This window comes from Paroedura picta, chromosome 8 (assembly GCF_049243985.1).
Source record: "Paroedura picta isolate Pp20150507F chromosome 8, Ppicta_v3.0, whole genome shotgun sequence".
Classification (NCBI taxonomy): Eukaryota; Metazoa; Chordata; class Lepidosauria; order Squamata; family Gekkonidae; genus Paroedura; species Paroedura picta.
Window position 1 is genome coordinate 89923814 of NC_135376.1, and position 24125 is coordinate 89947938.

Consider the following 24125-nt stretch of genomic DNA (forward strand, 5'->3'; position numbering starts at 1 on the left):
CATGGCAAGAGTGTACACAGGAAGGCATACTATGGCGGTTAATCCTACATGTAATTGTGAGGCAGTGAATAGTCAGCCAATTTGACCTTGGCAGGAAAAGAAGCTCATCAGCTCCCCTCAGGCAATCTACTTTCTCAGCCTAGTTAATTACTGATAAAAGAATATTTGTGCATACCAAATGCGGGCTACCAAAATGAGCAGGAGTAATGGGTTCAATTGCTACTCTACTTTGACAATAATTTCTTTGCCCATATCTACGGAAGGCTAATTAATATATAACTTGTTAAGGCAAGCACTGGTGATTTAAAATTATCATTTGAATCATTGCTGTTCTTCCCGTTTGCTGTTCTGCATAGTACTTAGGGTGCAGACTGGTTGCCTCTTGGAAGCAGTTGTCGAAAGGCCAGCCTGTGGGTTATTCACTAGTCATTTGCCTCTCTGAAGGGATTTTTGCGACTGCATCACTAGATGGGGCTCAAACTACAGCACCATTAATGCGTATCATTGAACTTCATGCCGCAAGCTGCCTTAAAAAAGTGAGTCCCCATGCAACCCATAACAAATTTTTAGACACCATCTCTTCACAAGTCTATTAACATTTGAGTGTTTAACTCCTCTGAGGATTTCTTCTCTCATTTAGCCTATTATTGTAACTGTTAAAATGACACCTCAGTTCAAAACACTTCTTTTCCCACCCAAAACAGCGAGCACAAGTGAAATTAGGTAGGATGAGTGACACCGGCTCTCAATTTCTCCTAGATTCATCCAGGAGTTGAATTTCTGTGGGATTTTTGGCTTTCCAGCCAATTCAGAATTGGAGGATGGGGTAACCTCCCTGTTCTGTAAGGCCATCTGGTTCTCCCAAGCCTTTCTAGGCCAATCCATGTATGTTGCCCGATTAGCTCATGGAGTCATCCAAAAGTAAGAGGATCTGCTACTTCATAATCATGTAAGACGTTACTTTTTGCTCAATAGCATCAATTCCTCAAACTTTATTGATGAGAGGAGTAATTGAATCTTGATTTATCTCATATAAATGTGACCCAACCTTTTACCACAGGGCCCCCCAATTAGGTTGAAATGGTGGGCATTTTCAAGATTTTGTGAAGAGCTAGTGGATAGCACAACATATGGGTCTTGGGGAAAGGCTGTGGCCAACTGTTAAACTGGAGCATGAAGAAGGGGTTGGGACTAATCATATAATACTGGGAAATTTGACCAAAGTGTCCCAGTCAAGAATTCTGCTTTGTAATATCCAAAGCAAGGCTCCCAGCACACAGAAAAAATGGCACCTCCTGGCCTAAAGCAACTCCAATGAAGCCTGAATTAGGACCATGGGACCCTAGAGAATCACTGCGCTTAAAATTATACCAGCTGGCAAAGCATAATAATGACAGGAATATTCTGGGTTGTGTCCACCCAATACCTTTTACTGCATGGAGACAAGGGTTGTTATGAGAGTAAAACAGAGCAGAATGATATAAATGGCTTTGGATCGCCATTGGGAAGAAAGATAGTATACAAATTAATTAAAATTGCCTACTCTCACAGGAAGTCAGAGCAATTAATCCTCTCACTGACCTGCTTAAGCAACCTAAATAATGGCTAAAGTTTCACCCCCCCCCCCCAAAAAAAGGACTCACACATAGGGTTGACATATCTCCCTTGGCTACCAATGTGGGATGAAGGATAGTGTTGCCCGATCCAGGTCGGGAAACTCATAGATATTTGGGGATGGAACTTGGGGTGGAAAGGGACCTCAAGGAGAATTGATCTCTATAGTCTGGAGATGCTGTAAGTCCAGGGGATCCGCAGGTACCACCTGGAGGCTTAATCACAATGCCGCATAAGGTTTAGAGGAAGGGAATGGTAATATAGATTGCCTTTAATGGCATAAAAACAAGTAGTCACAGCTCAAGTAAACATACAAAGTATACACAGAAAACTGAATACATACCCTAAAATAGTGATCCCCAACCTGTGGGCCGCAGACCACATGTGGTCCGTCAACTAACTGGAGGTGGGCCGCAAAGGACGTCTTCTCTCCCCCCCCCCCGGCCCTTTACTTCATCCACGATCCAGCAGGCGCACATGGGACTATCTTGTTGTAGAGAAACAAGCTCAGGGTTCCCATTGATTTGTCATTGTCATTAGTTAAAATTTCCATGAAAATAAAATGTTCCTTATGTTCATTGTTGTGGCGTGTCTGTATCTTATTTTGAAGGGATGTTTAAACATTACCATAGTGACCAGAGTCAGAGAGTGTTAGGGCAGTGGGCCTCAGTAAAATTGTCAAGCGTTGAGTGGTCCCCGGTGATAAAAAGGTTGGGGACCACTGCCCTAAAATACATAAGGGCTATGTGCCATTCTATGCTGTGGGAAGGAAAAGGATTAGCTGCTATGACTCCTGGGTGGAGACAGAGCTAATCCTCCTTGGTCCCCCAGCACAGAATGGCACATAGGTCTTATGTATCTTAGGATATGTATTTGTTTTTTTTTTTGTACTCTTTCAACAGGTTTTCCATTAGTCATCATGTATGTCTTGCAATTCTTGTTTCCACCAGCTCATTTTATTGTTGGGCTGTCAGTTGAAGCTATGCTTTAAGGGAGAGATTTATTTTAAATTGTGTTCTACATTTATAACTCTTATTGATTTTAATATTGTCTACTGAATTGCATTTTACTTTGTTGCAAGCCACCCCAATCCTTGCTTGTCAAGGGACTAGTGGGTATAAATGTGATAAACAAACTTTGGTTCCCCACTGGGAAGATAAGTGGGATATAACTAAATAAATACCTCACCATCCACTCTGTCAAAGTTCCATAAAGCTCTAATCAGATATAGTGCATCCAGCCACCCTTCATTCAAAACTCCAGAAATATGCATTGCTTGGCTTTGTTTTGCATTTTTTCCCTGGCTAATGTCAGATACTGTTTAGTTTATGTATTTATGGCCCTGGACAGACCGGTGATAGATTTCTTTAGTGACAACTGTGCCTAGCTTTACTGACAACCTTTCAGTAGTTGAGAATCCACTGAAGATTAAGTCACAATTCTTTCCCAGTGAACAGCTTATCAAAACAACTGCTCAGGCTACCCTGAAAACACATAGGAGCATGCAGACAGGTTCATAAAAATTCATGAACGTTGATAAATATTAGATGTCGATCGAGAAGGCTGTTGGAGAGATTTTTGTTGAAATACTTGTTTTAATCATACGAATGCTTCAGCCCATTGCTACAGCAGCAACCTCTGTGTAATCCCAGTTTAGAAGCGCAGTTTGTGTGACAAAAACAAACTCCAATTCACCAAAGAGCCTATCCTCAGATGTCACTGTGAATCAGAGTTGACTCAAGCCATGAGATGGTTAGACAAGATCTGCCCACCAGAGAAGGTGGGAGGAATGAGGGCATAAGCAAGTGACACAACAAGCTGTGTTCGTGACCAGCTACAGTTTCATCACAGCTTATTGTGACATCTGAAGGCTTCATTAGACTGGGAGTGGGAGTCATCCATAGATAAAAATATTAATTCTGAAGACTTCAAGTTCAAAATTTATAGAATTATTAGAAGATAAGCCAGATCTACTATCCAGGATAGTGTCTCATTAAGTGTTATTCCTAGGTATTTTTAGGAGCTGCATTGTTTGACTGGCATGCCCCAAATGGTCCAGACAGATTTTTTCAATTGTTGTCTAAGCAACATCATCTTAATTTTTCCATAATTTATACTTTTCTTCTTCTTCTTGAAATATAATCCCAAATTGTTTAAAAGTCTCTTTAGACCAATTTTGGTCAAAGTTTTCAGCACCATGTCATCCGCATAAAGCAGGATCAACACCTTTGGCCAACAGATAAAGAAAAAAAATGTGGGGCCCTCCATCTTGGTTGCTATATCATTGATATACAGATTAAATAACAGGGGGACCAGTACACACCCCTATTTTACACCCCTTTGGACTGATATTTCTTTTGGCAATGAGCCTGAGGTTCCTACCTTAACACACATGGTGGTGTTTAACTGAAGTTGTCTTATGAACTGAACTAGAAATACCTCAACCTTAAGATTCAAGAGTTTCTGCAAAAGCGTATCACTGTCCAGTGAATCAAACGCCACTGCTAGATCCACAAAGGTTATGTGTCAGAATCCCCAGGTATTTCTGCCAAAGTTTCATTCTGTTTTATTCTGCTGCTTGTTAGAGTGTTGATCTAGCCTGGCCTTTTACCCTGCTTCCACATTTCTTCCCCTACCTTTCTTTAGTTTCCTGTAGTCCCATACCTTTCTGTCCCTTGATGGCCAAATAGTTATCTCTTTATTTTGACTCCTTTGAACTATGCCTGGTTTGAGTTCCCAAGGGAGCGAGAAGAGCCCCTATATTGTTCAGCCTATGCTTTGTAATTCAGTCCTGACTATGCCTTCAATATAGATGTTTGCATTTTCTTAATAAAGAAACTTTAATTCCATGAGTTTACTTATTTAGAGATTGAAGTCTCTCACACTATGTAAAGTGCTCTCAGGGGGCCTTTCATAGCCAATGAAGCCAAGCAGTACAAGGTCTGACAGTGCTCAATTGTTGAGTGCCCTTTTTTGTAGCCTAATTGGCAAGGATGTAGCACAAATTTATTAAATTTGACACATTCCTCTGATTTGAGGATCAAAAATTTGCCATATAATTTGGAAGGTAAAAGGCTAATTGGCCTGAAGTTACAAAGACCATTTCTATCTTGTTTTTATGGATGGGAACAATGGGTTGTCTATCCCTGAAGTAATTTACTGGTGTCATTAATCTGAATGAAAAGTCTTGATAATATGGGATCCCAGCAGTCAGAAGATACTATGCAACAGTCAGGTGGGATCAAATCCTCCCCAGGCAATTTACAAAGAGAGAGTGACATTATTAGTGACTTGATCTCACCATCTGTCACAGGGGGACAGGTTGCTAATGTGCCAGAAAACTCTTGGGTCACTACATTTATTGTGCCACTTCCAAACATCTTTGAATAGTAATCATACCAGGTGCCTGCCTGAAGTGAATTTCCTGTAACTGACCAATGAAATCAGATCTCAAAAGAGGGTTTCATTTTTAATCAATCATTTCTAATTGTTCTAATACATTTCAACAGATTTTAAAAACAAGTCTTTTACATTCTCCATCGAACCAGACATTCTCAGCGGAGTGAGTAAACTTTGAGGGGTTCTTATGGATAAATAGAGATTTTAGATGCTTAACTAAATGTTCATAATGTCCAGTGACATCAGTCTGATTTTGAGAGGGTCTTAGCACATGGCAGCTCTTTCTCACTGGCCAAAGTTTGCTCTATTCAACTCTGAAGATGATCTGACCATTTTGATTTTCTATGTCCAGTGATGTCCTCCTCCATTAAGTTGGGAGGCAAAAACAGATCCTTTTCCAGAACTAACTGACATCCTGAAGGGATTATGATCACTAAGACTGTTTCTGCATGGCAGTGGCTGTGTTGGGATGCTGCCAGTTCCTTGTGATGGGGTAGCATGCCCTTCTGCTTCCTGAGAATGCGTGGGAAAGGAATCGCCGTCTTCCCCGGACTGCCCTGATGTATTTGTGCATATCTTGGGTGGCTATGGTCTCTACTTCCACTTGACAGCAGACTCCACCAAATGACCAGCCATGAGGTTTTCATCATAGCAAATAATGGGCTGCTGCCCCTTTCACTCTGTTACATACTGCGAGGTCTGTGCTCTGCTCCATGATGGGATGATCAGGGCCTTCGTGGTGCCTGACTTCCTCGGGCCTGAAATAGTCTCCTTCTTGCGCCATTTCTTGGGTGCTTCTCAAGAGGTGTCCTCCCTTTTTCACTCTGTGGCAGCATCAGCCATGATAATACCAGTGCTAGGGTCTGTGGCTGACTCTGGCTGCATTCTGAGACTGTTAATCCACAGACAGACTGAGTTCTGTCTAACCGTCAGAGTGCTCAATTTCCCAATAAGTCAAGCTTCTGTATAAGAAAGTTTCTTTATTAAGGAAAGAAAACATCCAGTACGTTTGCATAGACAGAAATGAGGGCCTTTGCCCATGGACAGAGTATATGATGCTTTGGGGCTCATTCCCCCCCCCCCGGGAATGGGGCAAAATGCATCTCCAAGAAAGTCACAACATTCCAGATAAACAAAGGTGGGAGTGCACAGGGGAGAGGGAGAGGGAGGGGAGATAGAGGGAGTAGGGAAAGACTGCGAGAAAGTTAGGAGTCACAAATCAAACAACAGGATGCAACCTTGAGGTGGCAAGGCAGCCATCTAGGAAGCATCAGGTCTCAAGCATCAAGGATCCAAAAATCATGGCAGAAAACCAGGGGGGATCTGACATGGGAGAGCAATGGGGAATCAAACATGGTTCTCCAGATCAGAGTCCACCCCACTTAACCAGTACAACCCATTGCTTTTAACCACTACAACATGCTTAAATAAGACGTTTTGTAAAAAAACAATTAGACATGAAGAGATCCAGAATATATATATTTAAAGCAGAAGCATTTTAAACATGCAAATAAACCTGGAAGGTATTTGGTGTAGTGTCTCAGGAAAGAGAAATAACATAAAAGAGCAATAACATGCATGGAGAGAGACCAAGTTACATGTACAGAGAAAGCTGTATAAGAACAAGTTGTTAATGCTTTTATAGAGCTTTACAAGAAGAAATCATTCACAGAAAATAAAATAAGAAGTTGAGAAAGACTGGCCTAGTAAACAAATAGGAACCCATGTGTATGTAAGCATGAGTGAAGTGAAGGGAGGAAGTGATTTACTGATTTTCACCATTGTTGGCTTTCCCTAATTGTTGGCTTTCCCTAAAGTTTGAAACCGAATTCCTCATGAATGCTCCTCCTTTTGCCTCTTTTTTACTACTGATTTGTGAGGTATCTTAATACCTTAATGTGTTGGGCACTACAAAGCCATTAATTACATTTAGGAAAACCATTTCCCATGAAACCTATAAGCTCATGGTAAGTCATCTAAACTGCGACCAACGGAACAGAATGTCACCATGAAGATTTGGTTCACTTCCCCCTTCAGGTTACTTTTGCCCAGTCTTTTTTTATTCAGAATCCTATTTTGATCATTAAAAGATTTCCATCACAGTATGCAAGCATTTGTACCACACAAATGTTTAACTCAGCCATTAAGTTTTAATAGGCACACAAAGAACATCATGATGAGTTTCATTATAGATGCTGATTTCTCAGTGGTTGATTTGGAGAAGCCTTCCATCCTGACCTGACTGCATTATATGACAGTGTTTCCCACTGAAATTTATGTTATCTCATATAGGTTGCCTAGCCTACTTGAGCTTTGGAAAGGCCATAAACTCCACCTTTGGAGTTGCTGTTTTCTCAATGACTGTTTATGCACTGGAGGTTTCATGTCGGGCTGCAGGCTGGAGATTTAGTCGTGGCAGGTTGCCCCACCTCTTCCTGTACCCACACAGGAGAGCATTTGGCCCAGTGCACCCCATCTGCCCCCGATATTTGCTCCTACACAAGAGCTGGGGCAGTGAAGTTCCCAGTACATAAATGGTCCTGGGGAACTGAACATTGTAGTTTGGAGAGGGTCTGCTTCTGGTCTAGAGGCAACGGGGAGTGTTATGGTGGTGCTCCATTGTAACTTCTCTTCTCTTAATATTCTTCTTTTGTTGACTTCAAAAAGCAAAAAAAAACATTAGTTTGTCTTCTGGCTTGCTGACAGGTTGTGCCTTTCGACTGTTAAGATTTCAGTTTGCTGATAAGGCTGAGCTCCCTGAGCTGAATTTGAAATTGAGGCTGAGAAGTTGAGAAGTGAACCCTGAGAGTCCTTGTTTATCTATGGAGATTTGACAGGAATATTTAAACATTCTTCCACATCTTTCTCTAGAGTAGGGATTCCCAACTAGGGGTCCATGGACCCCTGGGGGTCGGTAGGAGCATTGGAGGGTGTCTGTAGCCTTTTCCCTCCTGCCTCAATGGATTTGGCCACAAGCTAGGAAACCAACTTCTCCCCAAGTGTGAGTTCTCTCATAGTTTTTATGCCTGGGAGTTTGTGGAGCCTAGATGCCTACTCCCCTCAGTCCTCCTTAAGGCTGCCTGATAACGTGGGCAGTGATACAACTTCTGGTGACATGGTACTTTAGGGGGCATGGTAGGGAGGCATGGCCAGATAACGTTACTTGTGTTAGAGAAGAAACATTTAAGGCCTTCCACACAGGTTGTTGTTGAATTGAAAGACTTGAGGCCTACTGCACAGGGTTGTTGTGCAGATGCAACAGGAGACAAAAGAACCTCCACAACAGCATCCAATTTAGTCTGCAGAATAATGCTGTGCAGTGGCCTCAAATCTGCAGAGAGTTGCAAAGAAGAAAGACACATGGCTTGGCTATGTCTAACCCCTGGCCAGAGCAGTATTTTAACTGAGAAGGGGCTTTTCTGTGGCCTCCCTGTCATCCAACTGTATGGCAGAAGGAGAAAATTCCCCATTCTCAAAAGGAATGCTCTCAGGCTCCCCTGCGTTGCTCTTGGAAATACCTTCGTCCCCTCAGTCAGGGGCTGTTAACGGCTCCTTCCCAGCAGGCCTGAAGGGAGGGGGAGGGAGAACAGTCACCGACCTCCTTCCAGCTCTGTCAGGGTTCTGAGCTGAAGTTCTGTCCAAGCTTCCATTTTCACCCACTTGGCAGCTCTACTGACCTCCTCTCCCTGCAGTGGTCAGGGACAGACTGGCAGCCATGTCTCCTGATTGCCCCTGGCTGGGCTGGGTGGGCGGGCCCTGTCAGAATTTTGGCATTGCACCTCCCAACTGACTGGAACTCTGGTCTGTTCTGGTGAGGGCCCAATCGGAAAGCACTTTGCGCCTTCCGATTGGCCCCTTCGCTTGTCAGTCCGGGGCGAAGGGACCAATCCGGGAGTTTTGATCCCAGATTCGGCCCACCCCAACCTCCCTTACTGTTTTATTAAGAGGGACAGATATCTTATTTTGTTTTATTTTACTTTCTGCTTGTATATTTATTTTGCTAGAGTTATTCCTACTCGAATGTGTCTTCCAAGCTACTGTGGAACTGCACTGTGAAGACTTATTCTCTTTCCCTATTAACCACTGTTGGAGCCCTAAATGTTACTCTTTGGAATTTTCAGTCTTTTGGTTGAAGGTGATGAAATTTATTGAGATAGCTAAGCTTACTTCTTCAATCAGAGAGAAAACAATAACTCCAATTATGGTTGACTGGAAACCCTTTATAGACTTTTTGCAAGAAAGTGGAGGGGGGAAAGGAACTGATGATTTGTGTATTTGAGGACTATATATATATATATATTAGAAATTTGAAACAAGAAAGGTTTTTTTCTGAGTTAACAACCTGGGAACCAACCAATAATTGGGTGACTTGATGCCTTGCTCCATCTGATCATGATGGAACAAATTTATCAGTTACGTAACAATCGTCCCCAAGTCTATCCCCCCCCTAGACATTCTGTCCTCTTTTGCTCATGTAGAATATGTTTTATATCATGTGTTATTCTGAATGGTAAATAATTGTATCATGACTGAAAGACCATAGATAAATGAATTATATATAGACTAGAATAGAATTAAAGCCTGTTGTAGCTGATACAACAGGTGCTAGCATGGGGGGGGGACAGCAAAGAGAGAGAGTTAGAAAGGGTGGCCACCATAGGGTGGCCAGGAGCACAATGGTTGTTGGGAATGGGTAGTAGTAGGGCCAGGCCAGTCAGGAAGTGCACAGTGAGTCCAGGCAGACGCTCTGAACAAGAGGGCTCAGCACTTTTATTTAGATAGCCAATGGTTAAGAACTATATATATATAGTTCTACCTCTCTCTCTGCTACCTCTCTCTCTGCTACCTTGTTAACAGTAGATAGGCCTCATACATACTCCCTTTCTCCCTCCCAGTAGGTGGGAACCATCAATGTACAGGGACCGAATTAAGTAGGACTCATAGTGTCAGAGGGGGCACTAGCCCCCTCTCAAACCATTCTCAAACCATGCGTCAATGAATCCCATAACACTTAGTCAAACTGATGCCTGAGTAAGAGATATTTGAAGATGGAGGGGGGAAGGGGAGCTGTCAGTTGTCATTTAGATTCTTATACTGTCCCCCACCATTATTCCAGATGCATGGGTGCTTTGTAGAGTTCCCTATCATTCGGTGTAACAAAAACTGAGAGAATTAGTTATTCTTCTTGTAATGGAGATTAGATCACACAGTACCAGTACTGGGAGACAGATAGCCTGCAGGTGTTTATTAGTCAAAAGAATACTGATAGTTTTTGTAAAGACAGACCATACTCTAAAACTGAAATCCCCACGGGGAATGTACGTTTCATGGAAAAAGGAACAAGAGACCGAAACGAGAGCTTTGCAGTTTCTGTGCTGCTACAAATTCTTGTTCATCCTCTCCTTTGTGGATGAAATACAAAAAGAAATTGTGGAGATTTGTCTCCAGGGAGACATTTCCTTCAAGTGCCATCACATTCTATTTATACTTTCAAAAGTATCACTCAAGATCCTATTTGCCCAAACTTAGTCTATTTGTGGACTTCTTGCTAAGCACTGGATGACCATTACAGAGACTGGGGTAAGCATCTCTTAATCTTTGTCTTCATTTGAAATGGGTTCTAGATAAATAAATGAGTTCTAGATAAAATTAAGTCTGAATTGTTCCTATAAGACTGGCATTCTCAATTAGGATGTTGTGAAACCCGGGGTTTTCTTGACACCCCTGGAAGGGTTTCCTGAATTAATTAATTGTAATACATTTTTAAAATTTGCTAAATATTTATTGGGTGATATAACCATATATGGTCATGTCAACCACCACCCTCTCCAAAAATGACCAATGATGGACCTGGAAGAGATGGGAAGGGGAGGGACCAAGGGTAGGTGTGTATACAGCTATGCTTCCCAACCATATTATGCACCATTGTGCCTCTTCTGGACTTTCTTGAAGCCAGAAGAATGTTTCAAGTGTTTCTCAATGACCGTTTATGCACTGGAGGTTTCATGCTGGGCTGAAGGCTGGAGTTTTAGTCGTGGCAGGTTGCCCCACTTCCTGCACCCACACAGGGGAGCATTTGGCCTGGTGCACCTCATCCGCCCCCAATTTGTGCTCCTGCATGGGAGCTGGGGCAGTGAAGTCCCCAGTGCATAAACGGTCAAAGGTAACAATGTTGAGAAAGACTGCTATAAGGTGAAATGCCTAAAAGCCTTGGTCACATAATGAAAAGGTGAGATTCACTGAAAAAGACAATCATACTAGGAAAAGTTTAAGATAGAAGGAAACAAGAAAGACCCAACATGAGAAGAATGGACTTTCTAAATTATTTATTTTTATTTATTTATTATTTATGTAAGATATTTATATACCATCCTTCCTTGAGGCTCAGGGCAGTTCATATATAGCAGGGAACAGGAACAATACAGTAAACTCAGTAACCATCAGATAAATAACAATAGTGGTACTAACAGTGAAAAACAGAGAGAACAATAATAAACTAAACATTCTAACAATTCTAGGGTTGGTTGGTATAGGGTATTTGGATTCATAGGAGGGAGGCTCGGGGGCCCAGTGGATATTGTTGGTTTTGGTCGACCTCAACCAAACGCCTGACAGAAGAGCTCCCTTTTGCAAGGCCTTCTACCAAGTGGTAGCCAGGATGGAGAAAGCTCTGGCCCCAGTTGAGGTCAAGTGAGCTTCCTTGGGGCCGAGGATCACCAGCTGGTTGGTGGTGGCAGAGCGTAAAGCTCTTTGAGGGATGTAGGCAGAGAGAAGGTCTTCCAAGTACACTGGGTCCAGACCACATACTGCCTTAAAGGTAAGTACCAGTACCTTAAATATGATCCAGAATTTGTCTGGTAAGAAGTTCAGTTTTTGGAGAATGGGCTGAATGTGAGACATCCATGGTGTTGATGTGAAGACCCTGGCCACTGCATTCTGGACCAGCTGGAGTTTTTGGATCAAAGTTAAGGGTTGGCCTGCATAGAGCAAGTTGCAGGAGTCCAGCCTAGAGGTGACTGTCATGTTGATCACTGTGGCTAGGTGTTCTGGGGCCAAGTAGGGCACTAGTAGTTTGCCTTGGTGAAGATGGCAGAATGCCAGCCATGCTACCCTTATGGCCTATGCCTCTGTCAAGAGAGAGGTATCAAGGATCACACCAAGGTTCCTGGCAGAATGAGCCACTGATAGCTACACACCGTTCAGGTTGGGCAAGTGCACTTCCTCACTTGGACCCTTCTTGTCCAGCCATAGGACCCCCATCTTTAAAGGGTTGATCTTCTCCTTGAGCTATCTCATCACTGCTTCCAGGCAGCTGGCTATGGCTTTTGGGGGAGAATTAAGGTGGAAGAGCTGGGTGTCATTTGCATATTGATGACATCCCAGTTAAGCAAGAGAGCACATGAAAATGTTAAATAAGATTGTGGAGAGGACAGCAACCATGTGGGACTCCATATGTAAGCTGGTGGTGGCTTGATGATCTCTCTCCTATTGCTACCCTCTGTCCCCGACCGTGGAGAAAGGAGATCAGCCATTTGAGGGCTGTCTCCTGTATCATGGCGTGAGCGAGGTGGTGAGCTAGAAGCTCATGTTAGACTGTTTCAAATGCTGCTGAGAGGTCTAGTAGCACAGGCAGTGCTGATCTGCCTCAATCCAACTGGTGACAGAGGTCATCCATCAGAGTAACTAGCTCTGTTTCTACCCCTTGGCCAGGCTGGAAACCTTACTGAGATGGTTCTAGGACTCAAGTTTCTTCAAGGAATGCTGATATTTTGTCCGCAACAGCCCTATCAATTTTTCCCAGAAACGCTAAGTGCGAGATTGGACAATAGTTGTCAGGCTCTTGTGGGTCCAGTTATGTTTTTTTTTTCCCCAGCAGCAGGCATACCACAGCCTCTTTTTATCCATCCGGGAATTCTCCTGTTGAGAGGGAGACATTGCTTAGCTCTTGGAGGGGTACCCCTATTCTTATACCAGCTGTCTTTAGCAGCCATGTTGGGCATTTGGTTGGCCTTGCTGGCCATGTGGTTGGCCTCACTGCAGCTAAGGCTCTCGGTTTGCAAGACCAGGGGAAGGCTGTTAGCTCTCAGATATTTGGGAAATTATTCTTCCATAAATCACTCCATGAAGCTGGTTACTGGTAGATTCAAGAAAGACAATAGGAAGTGTTCTGTCACATACCCAGTAGTTGAATTCTGCCAAAAGAAATGGTCAGTAGTTTCAATGGGTTTTTAAAAGGTGTGTGTGTATGAAAATTGTATGGATATTGCTAAGTATTAGCCATGATAGTTGAATGGGGCATCACGAATCAGAGAGAGAGAGGGCCTCCAAGTCCTTGTGGACTTCCCTTTGTCATCTGACTGACCACTGTTGGAGTGCATGGACGATAAGTCTGATCCAGCACAGATATTCATATGTTCTCATTGCTACATTAAGCTGTAATTCCGGACCTTCCAAGGTTGATATTAATATGAGAACATTTGCTGGGAAATCAATACAATTAAGTTAGAATAACAACATCCTTCTAAGTAAGCTACAAAGCTCTAAATGGGATGCAGGTACCCATTACCTGTCAACATGGCAAATGATTTTAATATTAATAATAACAAAGAACGGGAGCTTAAGATGGAAATTACATTATTCAGAGTTTTCAGTAAAACTTTCAGAATAAAAGGGTATAGTTCTGGAATATATGAACCTGTAATGCTTTATTTTATCATTCACTTACTTGAACTTTAACCAACTGTTTTGCACCCATTGTTTGAAAAGTTTTATGGGTCTTGGTATGTAAACTGCATCAATGCCTTCCAATTTTAGCAGACAAGGTGGTTTGACATGGTTTTGACAGCTAGGAGTTGACAGCTATTGTGGGAATATCAGCAAACATCATGAGTCATCAATGTGACAATGGACTGGCCAGCCAGCAGATCGGCAGGTCAGGACACAGAGCTACGTTTTAATCCTAAACTCTGAATAACAGACATCAATATCTACCTATTTGCTGATTGGTCAAAGAGTTGGAATGCAAAAATTACCTTTCTCAAAGGTACCTAAGATAACAAAGCATTTGTATAAACAGAGTCAGACTTGTTATAGACTGGAACTTCAGTTACGGTTATCCTTAAATCCAGTGTGTCAACAGTCAAAAGTTTTGACATGATGGATAGTAAAAGGAACTAAAAGAATTACCAATATTTGTGTTGAACCTAAAGAATTTTTTCTGCCTCACTAGAGCGATTCAACCAAAGTAAAGAGACTTAGGTGCTATTTTGAGTGGAGGTATTGATGCATTTCACATCAGCATACCTAATTCTCAGTGAGGCCAAATCTGTGGATACTTAAATCTACAGACTGAAGCCACGAACAGACAAGACAAGGGACAGGGTATCTGGGCAGAAATGAGGTGCTCTATGAAAGTCCTTTTGAGTTCTCCATCATACAACTGGGCCTGGACTAGTAGCTGAAATATTACAGTTGGTTGAAATATTGCCTGATATCCAGCACTACATAACTGCTTTTCCTGGGTAGAGGTTATTTGGCGAAGGGAAGGAGAGAAATCTGGCAACAGAGTTGCAGGTAAAAGTAGATTTGATAATGGATTGAAAGGAGGCAAGGAAACAGGGAAAGAAGAGGGGCTGTGGGGCTTTTTGTGAATAAATGGGGGGAGGGAGGAAAATGAGATGCCACTTCAATTCTTTGCCTTCCCCTTCTCAGGTCTAATCTGAGTGTGAAGGGTTAATTCAGTTTTATGTGAAGACTTTGACATGTGTGCGATAAGATGACACTTTTGTTCCATTCCCAATAGGCAAAATCATTTAACTTTAAACCCCGATAAGAATGCTATGACCACCTTGTGTTATAATATTTCCTGCTGCATGTATTTCCTTCCCAATAGCTGTTTTACTGAAGTATATCACACAAAATGGGGAAAAAAATCATTCACTTCATCCTTTGGAGACCGCTATACTTCCTCTAGTGACTTTGATTCATTTATTTTGATGAATGAATCCAAAATCAAATTGTTATTCATTGACTGAAATGATGGTGCAAGCTGCTAGTTCTACGATGGGGGGAAAAAGTACAAAACAGTAACAGCATGAATTCTCGTTCACAAATGAGCCAGTAAGATCCGTCTCCCTTTTTATCCAGATTGTTTAATCATTGCATATTAGTATCCGTTGTGCCATTTTCAGCTGCAATTGGTCATTAACATCTGGATTCTCAAGGTTTGTACTGATCTATTTGTTTGTAGGAGTAGCACAAAATCATTGCTTTATTGTCCAGGTATAAATAATGCTGCTGGAAGAGTTGGGAGGGATCTAATTTGGGAGAATGAGGCTAATTTTATTAAGATGGCTAATAGGGAAGGCAGGTGAATTGACTCACTGTATTTATTCTGAAAGTGAGATTCAGAGAGTGGCAGTTCTATTTAGATGCAATACAGTACAAGGGGGTGAATGGTATTTCTCACACAAACGGCCTTACACAGCCCCACAGGAGCCCAGGTAAGACCATGAGAAGAGTCCTGTTGGATAAGACCAGTGGTCCTTCTAGTCTAGCATAGGGATGGGAACAAACTGAACTATGAAGCTAAATTAATCATGCATTTTGCCGGGTTTTTGTTTTGTTTTTTAGTTCTCACATCTGTTGTTACATCCTTTAGTATCGGTATGCCAATGTGCTGCTATTTACACGTCTTACCAAATGGATTATTCCAATTTTAACTGTATTTATTTATTTTTTAAAATAGATTTTATTCAGTATTCAAGATCTGTAAATCGCTCCTGTAAAAATAAAACAGTAAGGGGTAGGTGGGAGGTGAAAGGGGCAGGGTGAGTCTATGATAAAAACTCAGAGGGGCCAATTGGGAGCTGCAAAGTACCTCCCGATTGGCCCATCCGAGTGTCATTCCGGGGCCAAGTGGCCAATGGGGAGCCAAGCACAGCGTAGCTCCCCATTGGTCACTTGTCCCGCCCTGGACTGCCCGGTGAGTTGCCCGGGGGACGAGGCTTCACTGCTGGGAAAGGAGCAGGGCTGCAGTGTCTTCAACGTGGTGAACCTGCTCCTTTCCCGCCAGTGAGGCAGGGACCTTGGGCAGGGAGGGTGGTGGCGGGAAGGCGGAGTTGGGCCTGCTCCTGCTCCTGAGATGCGCTGGCCCTGCTCCTGTTGCCACACTGAAGCTGGCAGATCAGGGGGGAGGGGATGGCTGGGACACTGCAGTGGGGGGGCCCACAGCCAGCCCTGTGAGCCCCCCCACCTCACCAATGACCATGCTAGCACCCATTGAATTTCAGAATACAATGGGCTTTGCCCCTAGTAAAGAAATAAGACAAGCTATCTGTTTTATCTGGTCACAGTGCTGTATTAAAATAAATTTGAAGTGACAAGAAATTATTTATATTTTACTCACCATGAGCCAGAGTTCTGGGAGTGGTGGGCTATAAATTAAACAAATAAATAACAAATATATGCACCTTAATACTATCTCTCAACCCACAAAGATTAATTAGTGATACAATAAAGTTGACAGGCAGCTTTTGACATAGTCATCATGAATCTAATCTCATTTTCTTTGGTATTCTAAAAAGAAATCCCAGTGCTCAGAAAACTCATCAGAAGAATCTTCATGCATTAAACTGGTAAGGTTATAATTCATAATTTTTTTGTATAAATCCATGTATATTTATCAAAATATTTTAAACTGTATTACATGATTACCACATGCGAAAAAAATGAACCTATTGTTTCTTGACACCTCCAACATTTCCCATCTGCTTGATTAGATATCCTACTCATACCTTTAACAGTAACATGCCAATTTATACCAATTTTCCATAACTGATTGGCATTTTGTTGACTTAACATTTTTGTACCATGATTGCTCTAACTTTTCTAACAAGATATGTTGACCCAAATTCTGCACCCATTTATCATGCAGTTTTTTACCTGCTCATTGTCTGTTTCTATCTTCAAAAGATATTTATAAATGCGACCTAATTAATATGTTTTTTTTTTCCTGAAGCATTTGCAGTTCAAATACAACTTTGCCATTTTTGGATCATGACTAGAAGTTTATGAAGGGTTCACGTGGTTTATAGTGGTTCGTGAATGGAGTGAAAAGCAAGAGTTTTAAAAGAATTTCTTCATTTAAGGGGAATTTATTCATTTAACCTCCTGTTTTTTCTTCCACAAGGTCACAAAAACAACTCAGTAGCAGGGAAGTGCTCCCTGCTACTCAGCTGTTCTGGGGTCACTTGTGCAGTCCCTTATAACTTAAAAAAAACTGCACAAGACAGACTGAATACAGCTGCACAGTAGGGAGGTGCTCCCCACCACACAGCTAAAAACATACGTTCAATCACCCTAAGAGTTCCCAAGGATGTTCATGGCAACTTCCAGCTTCTACTGCAACAGACTAACATGACGACCTCTCTGGAAGTTGCTGTCATGGGCAATAATTTGAGCTGCCACCCTATTTGACCTGAAGTGGAATTCAAATGCATTTTAGGGGGTACCTCCACAGGTGAAACATGTGAGGAATTTTGAAGTCACATCTGAGGATTGGGAAGTTATAACTCACACAGCCCTGGTCATAACTATTAAAACAAGTCCAGCCAAGGAACAATATGGAATTATACAAGACAAAACAATAAGAGTGATATACACCTGGCATTTAAGCAACTGTCAAATACAGTTGTGCATATTATGCAGCCTGCAAAAATCAAACCTTGGGCCTTCCTTGGATTCTCCAAAATGTTTTATGGCTTATCCGTTCTGCAGACCTGAACCTAATCATAGCAGGCTATAACTTTTGCTTCAAACCTTGACAGCTGGCACTCTGTCTGTACCAGAGATGGTACATTTGAATTTATTCATGAGAAGCAACCATGCCCTAGTCAACAGGGGCCCCTCCTGCAGTTCAAAGATTAGATGGATGTTAATGTTAAACTCCATATGTAGTTAAATTGATGGAATCTCTTCCCATGCATTTGCCCATTAAAATTGGAACTGATATCGGGAGTCATTTTTCGACTGGCAAACTTGATATGGGTAAGCTGCAAGGAACGCCTCAATTGCTAAGGCTACAAGGATATAGGAATGGCACACATTGCAAGCCCACCTGCCACATTTAACATTCTCATCCTTGGCTACAAGCATGGTCAGTTGGTGGAGGCATTCTTCCTGATGTTTAGATGGAGTTTCTTTTATATTAATTTCATCCCATTGGGTCTCGTCTGTCCCTCCAGGACAAGGGAGAACATCCTCTATATGGCAGCCTTTTAAATACTTGAAGATGGTTATCAGATCCCCTCTCAGTCTCCTCTCCAGGCTAAACAGACCAAGTTCCCCCAACCTTTCTTCATACGTCTTGGTCTCCAAACCCCTCACCATGGACCAACATTGGCACCGACCTTTGCTGCATTATTCAAATACTGTGCATTGCTGTAGACCCCAAACAGCAGATTCACAACAAGAAACAAAGCCATCCATTCAAGGGACAGGCTCCGTAATTGAACCGCCTGGATGGTTAGAAACACTTTCCAAGTAATTAAAGAGGGTGTGATCTGCTAATTGCGAAGAAGCTCACTGTAGTTTCAGTGGCTAGGATGAAACATTTGTTCTCACTCTTCTGGATGTTAAAAAAAATACACCCTATATCAGGGGTAGTCAAACTGCGGCCCTCCAGATGTCCATGGCCTACAATTCCCATGAGCCCCTGCCAGCATTCGCTGAGAAATGTAGTCCATGGACATCTGGAGGGCCGCAGTTTGACTACCCCTGCCCTCTGTGTTGCATTTGTCCTTTCCCTGGCCTACATTAATAAGCGGTTAAAAAAGAATAATGATCCTTTTAGTGAAATCAAGGTGTAAAATTAACTGGAAATGCCTATTAATGCAGGACAGCCTAGGTAATCCATCACCGTTACTAGAGGTCTTTGGATCAAATAATATGTCTTTTGGAAAAATAAAGAACTGGACTAATTTGATGCTCATTAGCGGTTTCAGATAAAATCCTGACAGTCTTCAAGTTAGTGACTTCTATTCCTCATTGTGAGCCTCTTGTGGCACAGAGTGGTAAGGCAGCAGACATGCAGTCTGAAGCTCTGCCCATGAGGCTGGGAGTTCAATCCCAGCAGCTGGCTCAAGGTTGACTCAGCCTTCCACCCTTCCAAGGTCGGTAAAATGAGAACCCAGCTTGCTTGGGGGTAAACGGTAATGACTGGGGAAAGGAATGGCAAACCACCCCATATTGAGTCTGCCATGAAAACGCTAGAGGGCGTCACCCCAAGGGTCACACCGGTGCTTGCACAGGGGATACCTTTACCTTTACCTTTTATTCCTCATTGATATCTACAGCAAATATCTTGTTGGCAGGGTTTAGGCTTGCAAAGAGGAGCAGAGCACCAGGTTGCTTAAAAAAATAAAACTGTTTTATTGTGAAGAGAGAAAAAAAAGGAAGAGAAAGCAGAAACATGCTTTGAGAAAACCCAGATGTGGCATGATCTTTCAGAATATGGTTGGAGACCATAGCTGTGTACATGGCCCACCCTGGGCCCCTCCCCTTCCCACCCCCTCCAAGGCCCATCATTGGTCATTTTGGGAGGGGTGGGCGGGTCGCCATGACCATACATGGTTATATCACCCAATAAAAGTTTAACAAATTTTAAAATATATATACAAAATTAACTCCCATCCATTTGGGGAAGTCTTTAGGGGCCATCAAGAAGCCCCAGGGTTCCATCTCAGGAAGACAATTTGATGTAGTGGTTAGGAAGCCACTGCTCCTAACAACTACACCAAGCAGATGTAACAGTTCTCCCCTCCAGAGAGCCAGCTTGGTGTAGTGGTTAGGAGTGTGGACTTCTAATCTGGTAAGCCAGGTTTGATTCCCTGCTCCCCCACATGCAGCCAATTGGGTGACCTTGGGCTCAACACAGCACTGATAAAGCTGTTCTGACAGAGCAGCCTCACCTACCAAAGAGAGTGACTGTTGTGGGGAGATGAAAGGGACGGTGATTGTAAGCCCCTTAGAGTCTCCTTCGGGTAGAGAAAAGCAGCATATAATAACCAACTCTTCTTCTTCTTCTTCTTCTTCTTCTTCTTCTTCTTCTTCTTCTTCTTCTTCTTCTTCTTCTTCTTCTTCTTCTTCTTCTTCTTCACAAAACCCTGTATGAGGAAGCCTGGGCTAGGGAGTGAGCACATTTCTCCCTTTCTGTTCATGTTGTTCGAGAATTCCACTTTTCACTTTTTCCCATCTTCAGTTTATGAAGGAGAATTTCTGAATGGATAGCAAAGCCACATTACAAACAGTGGATTTGGGTTCCTTCCATTCAGTTGCCTTGCTTTCCCCTTCTAAGTGGTTGATGCACATATGTATGTGATAAAACACTGCTATAAAGCAGTTTTAATTAAATGTGCTATTAAACCCAAGACACTTTTTTGTTTAAAGCAGAGTTGTTTTGTCTCAGTGGTACAGGGTCTCCTTTGAATACAGAAGGTCCCTGACTTCATCTTCATTAAAAAGGATCCAGTAGCAGGTGCTGGAAAGGGCAGGTGCTACCAGAGCTTGGAGAGCCATTGCCCTTATACTACGGTGGCCTCAACAGGCCAATGGTCTGCTTCAGTGTAATGTAGCATCATGTGTTTGTAGAATATTTCTGTCTCCATACACAGGATTAGAATCATAGAATCATAGAATCGTAGAGTTGGAAGGGGCCATACAGGCCATCTAGTCCAACCCCCTGCTCAACGCAGGATCAGCCCAAAGCATCCTAAAGCATCCAAGAAAAGTGTGTATCCAACCTTTGCTGCCAGTGAGGGGGAGCTCTCCACCTCCTTAGGCAGCCTATTCCACTGCTGAACTACTCTGACTGTGAAAAAATTTTTCCTGATTAAGATATGGCTTCAGCTGTAGTAGTTACAGATCATTCATAGGCTAGAGCTGCCTCACTTGCTAGTGTAAAATCATGATAAGATTCAGCTAGCCTATATATCTGGTGCCAGGATTTGAGGGATTTGTTATTTATTTGATGGCATGTGTGTAATTTAGCCAGGAAATCCTAGGATTGTTTGGCAGCCAGACTAGAGACCTTTGCAGCTGGTTTGCCATTGCCTGCCTCCACATCATGTCTCTCGTGTTGCTTGAAGGGCTCCCATCCAAATACTAGCTAGGCTTGACCCTGCTTAGCTTCCAAGGTCTGACAAGATTGGGCTTTCTTGGGCTAGTCAGGTCAGGGAAACTGAAGGAGGAGGAAGGAGACAGATCCTTTTAAAGAGATACACAGATACAACCCCTCATTGGTGCTCTTTGCTGCAAAGTCCCCTAAACATGGAGCAGGACCTGCTTACTCTGCTTCTCAGGAGTCAATCAATCAATCAAACTTTATTACAGTCGTTCAGACCAAGTTATACAAAGTCATTACATAAAAGACCAAGAGAATATGGTCATTTAGCATAATACAATTTAAAACAGATCATAAAATAGAACTTAAAACTATGCTACTTTAGAGCATCGGATTTTTATGGCGGCGGCACAAAACTTAGCCAGCTGAGTTGTCTCAGGAGTCACAGAGCTACATAAGAAACTGCCTTATACTGAATCAAACCACGGGTCCATCATGGTCACTATTGTCTATTCAGACTGGGAGAAGCTCTCTGGGGCTCACAGAAGAAGATCTATCACATCATCTACTGACCGGTCCTTTTAATGGGAGATTCTGGTGATTGGAGCTGAGACCTTCTACATGTCGAGCAGATGCTCTACTGCTGAGCCATGGGGCCCAATTTGGTGCTACATTTTCTCTCCCACACATGAAACACAAGGATTTCAGATCAATTAACATGGAGCAGGTTTAGATTTTACTGAACGCTGCTGAGCATCAGGAGGTGCAACCTTGTAATCTACCCCCCGCTTCTGAAAACAGGGCATAATACAAATCCCGAAACAAACAAATAAATAAAGCATGACCGTTCCACACATTTGAAGGGGCAGCCCCAAAATCACCATGGAACTTTCCAGAGCCACCTCTCTCAGCTCCCCCCTGTCCCTCTTCCTCCCACCTAGCCTTGCACCCCATGTACAAAATACCCGTTTTTTGGGTCCTCATCCACAGTTTGGAAATCAGCAGGGTGAATACAAGTGAATCAGCCTTGTAGCAGTGCAGTCCAGGGCGGGGTAGTCCCAGGCTATGCATTTCAGTAGGCTTCAACTGGAGCAACTCTCCAAACGGTTTCAGTACTAGTCTCTAAACATTTTCGCAGGGACACAAGAGTCTCAACAAGCATACTCACAGTGGCTTATTTTGCACTACCTATATCCTGGAGGAGTAATAAAAACAGCTGTAGTCGGGAGGTGTGAGAAAATTTGGGCTCCGAGGTGACCACTGGAACCCAGGCAGATTTTGGCCTTTGAGGATCTGAAGGTGGTTAACACAAAGAGCCTACGAAAACAAGCCAGATAATTCTTTCACGCAACCACCACTCCCAGACTCCAGACTGCATTGAGGTGGAAGCAGCAAGAATCTCTAGATATGGACTCATGGAGCCAGAAGATTCAAGAGCTTGTGGCAAAGCTAACTTAATCTTCAGAAGATCACTGGAAGATTTTCAAGATTATTGGTACTTTTATATGAAATTTTTGTAGCTGTTTTCTTTTTGTTAACTGTTTCGATAGGACAATAAAATCTATGGGGGGCTGGAACACAAGGAGTTCACCAAGAAGAACCAGTTTGATTGGGCTTATGCCCACAGTCTATGACATCACTGCTCTTTAAATGCACGTGGGAAAGTTGGTTTTGGTTTCCATGAAGGCTTGAAATGGACCATAGCTGGACAACAAAGGCACAGTGGTGTGAGATGGAGCCTTTCAATAAGTTCCTCACCCATCACTCACAAAAGAAAGGAAAATATTGGTTGAAAATTCAGAGAACGTCGGAGATTTCCCATTGGCTGGTGTCTCTTCAGCTTCTGCATTATCGATGGGAAGTCAGTCTCTGCTCTGAAATACTGACCAAATAATCAACCTCATTTGTACAACATAAGAACCTGCTCTGAGAAACGGTCAAATCTGATTGCAGCTTTAGCGTCTGTCAAAATGTCAGCACAGTTGTTCTGGGTTGGAAAAAAATACCCTTATTTGTATGGAGGGCTTTATTGTTAGTAAAGAAGCCTTTCTTTGCTGTATAATAAAGACAATTGTTCATGGCATTCAAAATTATAACTTTTCCCTACCCCTCGCTTGACCTTTCCTGAAAATTGCTGCTATACAAAGTCCTGAAAGCACAGAATGGGTTATCCTGAACAATGCATTGCAAGATTTAGGATCTTTTGTGTATTTGTAGACTTAAACAGCCTTGGTCTGAAGAGAGTCTTTCACCGCTCTTATGACCTTGGAGCATGACTGGAAGAGTTCCCTTAAGCACCATCTATTTGCTGAAAAGGTGAGCAGAGAGGCGTTTTCAGTGGCTGCTCAACATTTTAAGACACTCTTCTTCCTTGAAAGACTTGATCATGCTAGAACCTGCATTTTCACCATAAACATAGAAAGCCATTTCCAACTGCGATTTTGATGTGCAGGGAGAGGGAGAAATAGGTAAAACTAAAAGAATATACTAAATGAATACAAACATGGTGGATTGGTTCCAGTAGATTTGTCTGAAGTTAAATCCAGCTAAGATGGGAGGGGGGCTATGACAGGGTTGGTATGCCCCAGGTGAATCTTTACAACTCCCGACCCTTGACAGGGTCCAAGTAATATCTTCAGCAACTGTAAAGATTCTAGGTATGACCTTGGATGCCCACTTATCAATGGAGGCCCAGGCCAGAAATGTCGCTCGCCATGTTTTCTACCACCTCTGCTAGGCAAGGCAACTAACATCTTACCTGTCAGCATCTAACCTAGCCACTGTGATCCATGGAACAGTCAACTCCAGGCAAAACTCACTTTATGCAGGGCTGCCTTTGAAGTTGTTTCAGAAACTTCAGCTGGTCCAGAATGCAGGTGAATGGGTCCTTGCTGGGGCCCAGTAAAGAGCACACGTTTGACCAGTCCTCTTCCAGCTGCATTGATTCCATTCTGAGAACTGAATCAGGTTCAAGGTTCTCGTTCTAATGTTC